The 12,242-nt window shown below is 53.1% G+C and overlaps 1 protein-coding gene across 1 annotated transcript in view; it reads right to left on the reverse strand.

Moving 5' to 3' along the window:
* The window catches only part of PLXNA2 (plexin A2), a 167,115-nt gene extending 155,088 nt beyond the window's left edge, over positions 1–12,027 (reverse strand). The window contains exon 1 of the mRNA XM_065649738.1: positions 11,824–12,027. The gene's annotated coding sequence lies outside the window, so the exon portion shown is untranslated. The remainder of the gene's footprint in view (positions 1–11,823) is intronic.
* Positions 12,028–12,242: the final 215 nt, after the last annotated feature.

Consider the following 12,242-nt stretch of genomic DNA (forward strand, 5'->3'; position numbering starts at 1 on the left):
GGGTGCTGGATGCAGTTTTTGAATATGTTCTGAGGTGCCTGAACCCCAGGAAACGTAAAGCATCTTCATTCCATGCCCAGAGTCAGTGTCACCGAGTGCAACAAGCCGTGAGCATCGGGGAGCTCGCAGCCATGGGGACAGCGGCTGGTTGCTGGGGGGTCCCAGTGGGATCCCTGGGGGGTCCCAGTGCTGCCAGCCAGGTGCCATCAGCCAAGGACCCATCTCAGCTCCATTCCACCATCAACTGAACATCATCTCCTCTCCTACGGTATTTGGGCATCAATGTCTACCCAAGAAAGCGGCTTCTTCCCACTCATCTGCTCCATGCTCCTCTGCCCTGCTTTTCAATTTCAGAGCTCTGGCAGATCGCTGATTAATTCAAGCCTGTTTAATAACCCTTCTGTTTAGATGAAACAAGCTGTCTTGTTTTCTTTATTTTGAACACTAACTCTTGTTTCCTTGCTAAAGATCTTTCTGTCATTTAAAAACTTCTCTCTCTCCAACCAAGCTGATAATGGGATGGAGAAAGCATCTGCTTACGTCCACATCTGACATCAGCCAGAAGTTATCGCATGAGGCTAAAGAAGGACTAGACACCTTGCTGGGGAAGAGCTCCTAAAAGCCTGAGCTTGTCTTGCAAAATCAGTAGCATCTCTCCACTTGCTGTGACAAATCCCCGTATAACTCGGACCAGAATGCAAACACCAGAGACCGTGGGGGCAGCTCTAGGCAAGATAGAATGATGGAATCATTTTAGTTGGAAGAAACCCTCAAGATCATTGAGTCCAACTGTTCCGCACCCCTGGCACTGCCCCATGTCCCTGAGAACCTCGTCTCCATCTGTCCAACCCCTCCAGGGACGGTGACTCCAGCACTGCCCTGGGCAGCCTGTTCCAATGCCCCACAGCCCTTTGGGCAAGAAATTGTTCCCCAGATCCAACCTCAACCTCCTCTGGCGCAACTTGAGGCCGTTTCCTCTCGTCCTGTCACTTGTTCCTTGAGAGAAGAGACCAACACCCTCCATGGGTGAGAGGAAAGGAGACACGGGAGCCGGAGCGCCCAAAACTCCTCATGCGGCTCATCCACAGGGAGAGTTCGCCACACTTCTGAAAATTTCTCACCCTGTTGTGGGTGGGGAACACGTCTTGGGAAACCCAGAAGCCGTCACAAGCCGTGCCCCAGCGCAGCAATCGATTGGCGACGGTCAGGTGGAGCCCGGCAGCTGCTCCCACCACCCCGGGCCGGCCGTGCCGCAGCCTTTCACCCCCCCGTTCCCAGCTTCTCTCCTTATCACCTGCTCTCCCGCAGTGTCCCCACGCCAGAGGGTTTTGAGGCATCGGTTGTTCGCAGCGTGACCGCTGCCCAGCAGAACATCCCCCCCAACCCGCTGCCCCGTCGCGGCTGCGACCCCCAAGTGCTGCGCACAAAGAAGAACAGACACGCAGGGCCCCGACTCCCGATGGGAATGAGTTGGAGCCTCTCAGCTGTCTCCTGCCTCTTTGAATTTCAAAGCTGCACTTGTCTGTAGAGCAACTGAGTCATTTCCTTCCTATATCCAAGCCTATCGGACTGGATCCAGCAGTGCCCGGAAAACAATAAATCCTTCAAGGACTTGTAAGGCCATATTTCACAGGAATGCAGCGAGCCTGCCTGCTTGGAGAGCTCCTCACACACCCTTTAATTCAACACTGCTTCATGGAAGCTGCCTCACCCTGGCCCCGGTCCCATCCGAGCACAGCGGCACCGAGGCCCCGCAGATGCCCCAGCATGGACCAGCACCCATGGTCCACGTGGAGTGTCACCACCTCACCACCCCTGAACAGATGCAGCACAGAACAGTTTGAGCTGGAGGGACCTCCCCAGCTCCCCCAGTGCCCCCCCTGCCATGAGCAGGGACATCTGCACCAGCTCAGGTTGCTCAGAGCCCCGTCCAGCCTGGCCTGGGATGTCTCCAGGGATGGTTCAGCCACCGCCTCTCTGGCCAACCTGGGCCAGGCTCTCACCACCCTCAGGGCCAACAATTTCTTCCTCATGTCTATCCTGAATCCACCACCAGGTCACTGATGGATTAAGAACTGATAATGAAATTTCCTTGATGCCAGAAAACATACAGAAGATCCAGGAGGGAGAGAAGCTACAGCTGAATTTCTTGCAGGACCTCACCGATACTTTATCAGACCGAAGGAAGGCTGCGGTGACAATCGAGTTTGCTCTACGAAATATAGCGGCACAAAGCAACACGTCAGAATAAGCACAGGTTGTAGGAATACTTTCAGATGTTCAATTGTAAAGTATCGCCCTCACAACCACAATGGGTCTTCCAAACCCATTGTACATTTATAGCAAATTCATCAGGGTTGTTGGGGACAAAACAAAGGCAAAATTTGATGATCTGAGCTATATTCAGCCTGAGAACTGCAGAACTTCCACTGAAACAACAGGGTTGAGACACTCGCTCAAGAAGAAACTCCCCCAAAGCTGAGTTTCCATGAAGCTCCAAGGAAAACTGGTGCATCTTCCAGGATCACTTCAGTGCTGCTTCCATCATCTTTTTAGAGGCCAGAAGCAAAGCCCAACTGATTTACATTAAGATTCATAACACCATTAACCAAATGATGTATCAGAAAAACCCAGTGACAAGGAAATTAATATTATATCCCCTTCAGTAACAAGATGGCTAAAGCAGATAAACCGGCAAAGTGTTGTGTTTATAATGGAAATTTGCAGAGAACCTAAAGGGAATTGTCAAGGATGCACAAATAGAGACAATATTTTGCTTTTTCTCAAGTTAAAATTCGAACTGGTTGTAGGAAAAACAGTACTGAATTCACACTCAGAAGTGGAAAAACTCCATCCGCAAAGTCAGTTTGATGCCACCCAGCCTGTCACTCCCGAGTTTCAGCCTCCCAGTCACCCAGTACCCTGGGCAGGGTTTATTTTTTTAAACAAGTTATACGACATCCTTGGAAGCCCTTAAAAGAGCCTCTGGCTTTTGTTTCTTCCCCAGATTTCGTTTGAGCGCTTCTCGGCTCAGCCCGTGCCAAGTTGTGACCACCTCCAAGTCAGAAAATTTATTTGGTGGAACCGATGGAACCAGACTTGCCCCTGTCACACAATTTACGCCTTGAAAAGCCAAGTTACGCAAGCACTTGTCCCAGCACCTTATTATATCCCAGGGGACAAGCAAACAGGGCTCCTGCTTCTTTCTCCCCGTGAACTCCGGAGTGCTTGCCCACGCTCCTTGGTTGCTATGAGGTTTTTAAAGACAGTCTAAACCTGCGACCAAATGAGCCTTTAACACAATTCCTGCTCCCTAAGGCTCCGCATCTGCCAGTCCAGCCAAACACACCACAGTCCGCTGATGAGAGAAGGGCTCGTCACTGCAATTAACTCCTTTGGAACCATGGAGAAAACTTTATAACAACTAGGAGAGAAATAGCCTGCAGCCAAACTTTTGCTGCTGCACCGTATCTCAGCCAAATGGATTACTCACTGGGGATGTTTTTCATCTGGCCCTTCCAGCTTCTGTAACACGACGGATGGCGCCTCTGTAACGTTAAATTGATTTGGAAATACAGAGGGGCAGACAACAAAGGTCAGATTTTTTACAAGTTTTAGGGCAAACACAGAAGCATTTCTCATTTCAGAGTGGACCTGGAGAAGCTCTTCCTCCAGATTTTGAGAAGAGCTTACCCCTTAGGTAAGTACGTATGCAGCATCTTTGGGAAGCACTCGATATACAACAAACCGACTCAGGAAAAAAAAAAAAATGAAACACAGAACCAAAACCAAATAAACCCCCCCAAAGCCCACAGAAAACCCAGCTCTCAGGTCACAGCCTGGCCAACTCAAGCAGTTTCTGGCTGCCCTACGTGTCCCCCATCCAACGGCTGAACCGAGGAAGGGATTTAGGCATCTTTGTTCTTACTTGTGCCCTACCCCCAGCACCAACACTTAATAAAATGAAACCAGAAGAATAAACCCTTGGGTGCCCACAGTAGCACAGGTGACATCTGCATCCACGTACATTGACAAACCAGCGCCCCTGTGAATTTTGACAAAGAAAGTGCCTACTATATCCACACAGTCATTTCTCATCAAAACCCAGGGTAACCGAGACGCTCAGAGAACCCAGAGTCACATCTGGCTGTCCCCAGAACACTCAGCGATAACTTTGCAGCAGGAGTGAAGCTCCAGAATGGGCGTTTGATGCTGGGACATCTGCACAGCCAGAGCTGCAGCATCCCAACCACGCTTGGACTCTCCTGACACCCAGGAGCTCCCACATTTTCGCTTCGGTACGCATTTAAAACCTGTGAGGTGGCAGATTTTCAGCACAAGAATAATTTAGCCGGTTCCGAAACCGACAGGCGTGCTCCCTTTTCCTCCCCACTCCACCTCTTCGCACTTCCACTAAAAATGAAAAGGAAATTCACAGGCTTTTTGTTGTTGTTGTTTAAATAACATTACAGGCTGTGACATAAACCAGCAAAGGCAGGAAATATGATCACGAGGACAGCGCTCCATCCTCTGCTCCTGTCACTGAGACTTTTTGGGGACTTGGCAAATGAACGAGTAAAGGAGACAGCCGGCGCGTTTTATGGAGTTCAACTATAACATCCCTGTTAAGCAGCCAACTTACCTTTTCTCTGCTCTCACATCAGTAAATCTACCCAGCCACGAGGAAACAAAGCTCTTCACGTGAACCAACTACATGCAAATCCCTCAAATTTGGCTACCAGGGCGAACAACCAGCCCGCTGTGGTCTGCTGCGCTTGCTGCTGCTTTTGGAGTATTCTCAAAGAAGAGGGAAATTGCCCATTGCAGTAACGTGACTCGGGAGGTTTTAACCCTGCTACCAATGCACATACATTCATTACAGCATCTGCTTTTCTGACAGCAAATTCCCAGAACCTAGAGAACCTCAGCTTCCCACTCCTGGGGGTAAAAACAGCCACTTTGGGCTATTAAAAAAAAAGTATTGATAAGGCAAGCTCTGGAAGCCCAGCAACTGGAAAGCCAATAAGAAGAACTCAAAGCCTTTAGTTTAACTATCATAATTAATCTCAAAACGTTGGAGCTTAAACTGACTTTTTGGAAGCTCATTCCCAGGTTAACAAACCAAAGGGGTGTTGTTAAGCACAAACACCAAGGAAAACCCCTGCAAGCCTCCAGATTTCTGCCCTTCTCTCACCAGTTTCCTCCACCACCTCCAGCTCACCACGCACCAGGGATCGCTCCGAGCTTTCTTATCGATGACACGAAACCTCTACAGAGGAAAAATAAAAAAAAACCACACACCACACACGTAAATCTCTCTGGGAGGCATTTGTTCTCAGGCTCGAGCGAGCCTGGAAATAACACGAGGAACTCGTTCCACGCTGAGTCAGGGTCTGACGGCGGCTCCTGGACCGGCCGCGGTGGATGCGCTTCCTTCCCGGCGCACGTCACCAGCATCAGAGCCAGCGGCAGCCCCGCGCTGCCCCGGAGCTTTCCTGTTTTCCCCGGTGCCGGGCAGCTTCCCAAGACACAGGACAGGGAAACAGGGCTCCAGAGCCTGACACCGAGCCGCTGCGGGAATTAAAACCGCTGTTTTTCAAGCGCTGTTAAGAGCGAGGCAGGAGCTGAAAGCAAAGTTTGCCATTTCCTTGAACCTTCCCTGATAGCCACCTCTCCAAAGACTATCACTCCCCAATCCCACCATCGCTTCCCTAGGAAAATGGAGAAGCTTGAGCATTCCGAGGGCTTTGCCCCTCACATCCCCGCCCTCCCATTTCTGAGCCCGAGCCGGGGACACTGGTCCAGCCCTCGTGGAACCCTCTTGGTCCCCCCAGAGATGCAGAAGCCAGGTCCATGCTCAGCTCCTGCCTGCACTCACCCCTCCGAACAATCTGCTCACACAGATTTTTTTTTTTTGCTGGTGTGACTGTCCCCACAGGGCACCACCCCAACACAGCATCTCCGCTTGCTCCCACCAGCATCGGTGACCGCGGTCGGGCTGTGAGCGCAGCTACGGCGTCACACGGCACCCGCAGAGCGCCCCGCGCTCCCCCCAGCCCAGCAAAGGCTGATCCAACGCCCGCTCACCGCGCTCGGGAGGAGGCTCAGCCTCGGCGGTCAGGAAGGAGCCTGCCCTTCTCGTCCAGCTCCCGGCCGCGATGCACCGGGTTCGCGTCCCAGCACCGAGCCCCCAGCCCCCTCCTCGGCAGCGCAGCCCCGGGTCAGCCGGCACCTCCGTTAATGAGCCCTGAGAAAGGAGCAGCGGCGGCGAGGTGAGAGGTCAGTGTAATATTTACTCAGACGTCACCTTTCACTTTTATGAAGTGGGGAAGCGGTGCCGGAGCAGGAAAAGGGCTGCGAGGGACGTTCCTGCCCGGGAAGCGGCTGACACGCCAAGTGCAACGTGCAGTCGGCTCCAGGGAGGTTCCGGAGAGCCGGGAGCCTTCCATCGGACCCTCAGACCCCCAGCGAAACCGCACACAGCCAGGGATGGGCTCTGAGCTGTCCCCACCGTCGCTGCCATCTGCTCCCCCAGCGCACAGAGGGAACGGCTGGGGTAAGCAGGACCTCTGAAGAGCAAAAAGCCTCTCCTGTGCTTCACGAGATGCTCAGCCAGCCAGCAGCCCATCACACCACGGGACAGTCCCTCCACACCGAGATTTTAAGAAACCCACAGCAGACACGGCACACGGTGCAGGGAACCAACACAGAAATGTATCAGCTGGTAACCAAACTTCCCCAGCCGACCTGTTGCTTGGAAGAACCATCTCCTGTGCCAAGTGGTGAGATGGTACCGAGCGGGTCTCCCTGCACGGAGCATCGTCTGTCGTCGCGGTCAGGGCTGGTCCCGGGCTCCTGCCCGGGCTCTCACAGGCTCGTTATCGTTCTGCCTTTGGAGATGATCTGGACTTCTTTTCATAATGTGACTCTGATGCCTTTTATCTCCTGCTCCAAATGTAATTTTAGCCCAGGCAAAGCAGGATTAAATTTTCATAATACGATACATTTATCTTGCTTTTCATTCCCCCCCCGCCCCGCCCCTTCACCACCTCCCAGTTCAATTTCTCCCAAACAGAAGCAGCGATTACGGTGAGAAACATGAGATGGGCTCCATCTGATAATGGAGGGGAGGGCACCTCTTTCCCAGCACCCTGTCCCTGGCAGCCCCCAACACCAGTCTGAGAGCATCGCTCGGGCCCTTCGAAACGCACAGATGGATCATAATTCAGACTCAAAACCCAGCAGAGAACACGCAGCAGATTAGGTGGTACATCACTGACATACGTTGCACTCGCGTGTTTGGCAAACTTGTGCTTTCTCGGTGAAGTTCTGCTGGAGCAGCCTTGCCCCCACCCCAGCAGCTTGAGCTCAGACTACAGTGGGTCGAGGAGCCACAAGCCACACCGGGGGGCCACATTTTCCTGGGCAAGGAGACGCAGCCACAGCCAGGAATTTTCCAAAAAGCAAAAATCCTGCAGTTCCCCCGCTCCAATTGCTGCATTCGGCAAAGCGCCGGGTGAGACTCGCAGCTCCCAGAACCCGCGTTCCCTCTCAGAGGGACTGGGGCTCCAACCCCAGCTCAGCCCAGCTTTGCCAGTCACCGGGTTTACGTTCGTGTTTCAGTTGGGCTCCGCCAGCCTGATCCGGAGGAACCCCTCTAGTGGGATGAGGAGGAATTTCAAGCCCACATCCCATTCCCATCTCTCTGCATCGGGGTGGGCTGCAGCGAGGAGCCGGCTCATGAATTCCTTGCCTCGCTGTGCCAGAGCCATTTGGGGAAAAGTAAAAAAAAAACATGCTGGAAAGGCAGATGCTGGGGAGGCAGCGTCGGTAGGAAGGACCGGAGGAGGGAGGAAGAAGAAGACAGACATCGAGGATAAATTCCCCTCCACAGCAGCAAACGGGGGATGATTTCCATCAGCAAAACATCTACTTTTGATGATAAAATGCCACCTGGACCACACACTTCACCAGCGAGCCCGAGTGCCCGCTGGAGGCATCGTGGCCACTCTGCAACCACGCTGGTGCAGCAGCACGTGGGGACCCAGCCCGAGGCACCTGCAGCAGCCCCATCTCCATCATTGGCACTAAACCACACTGTAAATACCTATATTTTCACCGCATGTGCACACAAGCCTGCGGCAGCCGTCCCTGCCACCCAAGGCCAGCACGCTGCCCTCAATTCTGCTTTTGTTCCCGCTTTGCTTTTCATCCCGGGGGCTCCCTCTGCGCCGCTTTTGCAGACAAAGAGCTCGTGGCCTCCTCAAACCAAAACGCCTCCAAGTCTCACACAGCCGAGCTGTGCCCTGGGAGGGAAGGTGGGCACCCAATTAGCAGAGCTAAGGATGCTCTCGGTGATAACGACGCATCAGATCCAGCCATCGATGTCTGTGGCTCAGCCCAGGGAAGAACTTTGGTAGCACCTTTTCCTCCCTGGTTCCTCCTTGCCCTCCCCTTTGCTGTTGTGGTGGCCTCCCAGCCAAGCTGGTTAAGAGATTAACACTCTAAAAACCACATTTACTCTAATTAGCCATGAAATCTTTGTAACTAAGTGAAAAAATGTTTCCCTTGAGGGATTTTTGTCCATTCATCACTGTTTGAATTGCCAGGGAGAAAGAGGTGGAGGGGAAAAAAAAAAAAAAAAAAAAGAGAGGGGGGAATAGAGAAAAAAACCCCTCAGATCTAATGAATTAATAGCAAAATGCCCCAGGGGAGCAGCGGACTCCTACAAAACACGGGCAACTCAAAGGGGGCTTTTCACAGGCTCGCCAAGGGGATGCTTCTGAATTATTTCGAGTTAACAGACTGTAACACAACGCTCCGCTCCCTGTCCGAGCCGGGCAGCTCGGCCAGCGCGCTGCGTCCTCCTGTCCCTTCCGCAGGGACGGACAGACAGACGGACAGCTGGGGGTTCGGGGCTCTGCTGGCAGCACAGCCAGCACCCCCCAGTTACTGTTTTACTGGGGAAAAACAACATTTCAGAGTTAGGTGGGAGCAGGGGCGGCAGAGAATCTTGCCACAACTTAGGCCCATAAATATTCCATATTGCCGGAATAAGAACGATTATATTCCTGCCAGCACTTTTCTTGTGTATTTTAAATGTGTCACCGCCTTCTACTTTCTCCCCAGTTTGTGTTTCTTGTAACAGGCCCATGAAATAAAGATTAGCTGAATAATCAAGAGCGTTTAGAAATGTGAAGGGGCCTGTCTCAGGAGCACTGTGTGCTCAGGTTTGGTTTTGTTGGTTTTTTTTTTTTATCTTTTTAAGGATGCCAAACACAGATGGGGGAGCGCAATTTTCACAGGCTGGAGCGAGCGCGGTGCCTGAGCGCGCGGGGACGGGGCGAGCGGCGAGCACACGCTTCCCCGTCAAAAATGACAGCCTGGACGAGGCCGGGGGGGCCTCTCCCCCATTACATATTTATCCTTCAAACTGCAGAGGGGCCAATTAAAACAGCCTGATCGCCACCGCGTTCAAACAGACGCGGATGCGCTCGGAGAAGCGGGATGAGAAGCAGGTGTAGGCGCAGTCCGCTCCTCGGAGAGTCACTAAAACAACCTCTGCTGAACAAAGGTACATGTGAGACACAGCCCAGCTCCCCCAGGAAAGCATCGCACCGACATCAAATAGCAAGCGCAGCTTTCCACCTTAAGCCTTCTTGCCACATGCATGTTGGCTTTTGCTTTCTTGCCTAGTTCGGTTCTTCATAAAAGCTGCCTAAAGCATGAGACAGTCTGCGCCTACATCTGCTGAGCTTTTGGCCAATTTTTCCAAGACAAGCTCTAGACTCCCACATTTAGCTGCAAGAGGAGCTCCCGAAGTAAGTTCTGGAAAGCCTCGTAGTGCTTGTTAAATTGGAGATCTCGGGAAGATGCTGCAAATCACATGTTTCCCCGAGACACCACAAGGTCTGCACAGCAAACTGTTCCAAATGTCATTTCCATTTAGCTGCTTTGCAAGCCAATTTGTCACATACTAATGCAATTTGCTGAAGAGAGTTAAAGAGCACAGGGCAGGAGCAGCCACCTCTTCTCCAGGCTCCCACCGCCAGCCGGAATCTGCGTTTTCCCTTTTGCATCCAGCTCGATCTCCTTTCTGCCGAGAGGCAGGGAAAGCTCAGGGTTAACACCAAGAGCAAGACCGAGCGTGGTAAGAGCACCGGGAAAAGCCGTTTCCATCATATTGGTGGATTGTGGGCAGATCTCATGCAGCATCTGTTACCTGTTTCCACCGCAAAAACTTGTTATAAGCCGGGGGGAACTCCACGATTAATTACATCAAGCAACGCTATAAAGACAATGAAGAGTAAATTGGGTTACTTTATCTTCTCGCAACAAGCGCTGTGGGTATGGTTAGAAGAGTTGAGAAAGATGACTGGTTTGCTAGGTAAGCCCTTTCACAACAGGAGTTGTACATTCATGGAACTCATTGCACCAAGTTTCTTAAATCAAAGCTGATTTAACTGGTTCCCTGCCCCACCCCAAAATATCGCATTTCAGCTTTGAGGGTCCTCAAAGTGACAGCAAATGGCAAAAGGACAGCAATAAAGACCAGGAAAAAAAAAGCGCGTTTTAAAGGATCTAACACCTCTGTGTAAAAGGAAAAAAGCTAAACATCTGTTCTGAAGATGGCACAGATTTCTTCTGAGGCATCTGTCTTTCAGCTGTAAAGTAGGTCATTTGATTTAACTTTTAGACACCCTATCGATAAAGCCATCCAGAGAAGGAGAGACAAGACCATCTTCCCAAGCCAGCCGAGATCTATTAAACACATTCAAGCCACTAGCAAAGCATCAAGTGCTCAGCAAATAACTGGGAAACCCTGTCAGCAGTAGGTTTTCACATCATGGCACTCTGCTAACTTCACATTCTCTCACCTCCAAGCCACTGTTTTGAACTGTAGGTCACAGACACGCAGCTTCTTTTTTCTCTACCACTTACTATTCACCTCACTTAATATTAACCTATTGACTTTCTGATACGCCTTAGAACACAGATTAATTGAACATCTTTCACTTCACCTCCAGGAACGTGAAAGCATTGGCGACAGCTCGAATGGAGACAAAGCCTGTAATACCCGACCGTGCCAGGTTACACGGAGGTCACGACAAGAGAGGACAGCGTGGAATCATCGAGCTCTCCCGCAGCGCAGCCTCCGCTGTGATCCACAAACCATCCAAGCGCTGCGGGGCTGGAAGAGCCCCGGACCAGCGCACACAAGTTGGGATTTCCCTGAAGGTAGCACAAGCACGCTGGCCATCCCCTCTCCTCATCGCCTTTCCAAAAGGGTCTTGAGAGGATTTAGCCAAGTTTTAATGAGGATTTTTTCCCAAGATTCGAGGGTGTTTTTTTAAAAAAGTCCCTCCTTGCCAACGGTAACTTTTTTTATGGAAATGAGTTTATTCTGGTGCATCAACTGCTCCAGACCGTGACCGAGCGGTAACGAATGACCACGGAATTAACAGGAAGATACATACATGCATAACGCGCATACGCACCTAAAACAGCACGGGGAGGGAAACGGCCGGGAACGGGCGAGCTCAGGGGGATTTCTCGCTGCCCCTCTGCAGCGGCATCCCTGGCTGCTGCTCCCGGCAGAGCCGCCGGCCGCGGCGCCGCTTCCCGGGCCCGGCCGAGCGCCGCCCGCGCTCCGCAGCCCCGCTGCGACCCACGGGGAAAAGGACCGCGCTGGGCACGGCGGGACGAGCCCAAACCTCCTCCCCACACCGCCCCGGGCAGCGGGGATGCCCAACCCCAGGGATACCCCGCACCCCCGGGGATGCCCGCGGGGAGAAGCCCCCTCACCATCTTCAGCTCACTCACCAGACCTCGCAGCTCCGGTGCCGCCCGCCTCCTCGGGGTAGCGGCTCTCCGGCTCACGCCGGGGTAATCCACACGGTCCCCGACACCATGGAAATCCGGGGCCGGCCGGCCGGCCGGCCGCTGCTCCTCCGCCTTCCCGCAGCCCCTCAGCCTCCCCCGGCTCGGCTCGGCTCAGCTCCGCCGGCCGCTCATCCCTCCGCCAAGCCCCGGTTCCCCTCCGCCCTCCCCGGCATCCGCCGCCGCCGAGCCCGGGCGCGCTCCCCGCCCGCCGCCCGCCCCCGCGCCGCCCCCGCTCCCCGCGATTAACCCTTTCCCAGCCTCGGCGCCGGCGAGCGGGGCTCAGCCCACCCACCCGCACAAATAGCGGGTGCGGGGAAACGTGTGTGTCCCCCCCCACCCCGCCCCGCTGCCGCCCCCGC

This window comes from Caloenas nicobarica, chromosome 21, assembly GCF_036013445.1.
Source record: "Caloenas nicobarica isolate bCalNic1 chromosome 21, bCalNic1.hap1, whole genome shotgun sequence".
NCBI lineage: Eukaryota > Metazoa > Chordata > Aves > Columbiformes > Columbidae > Caloenas > Caloenas nicobarica.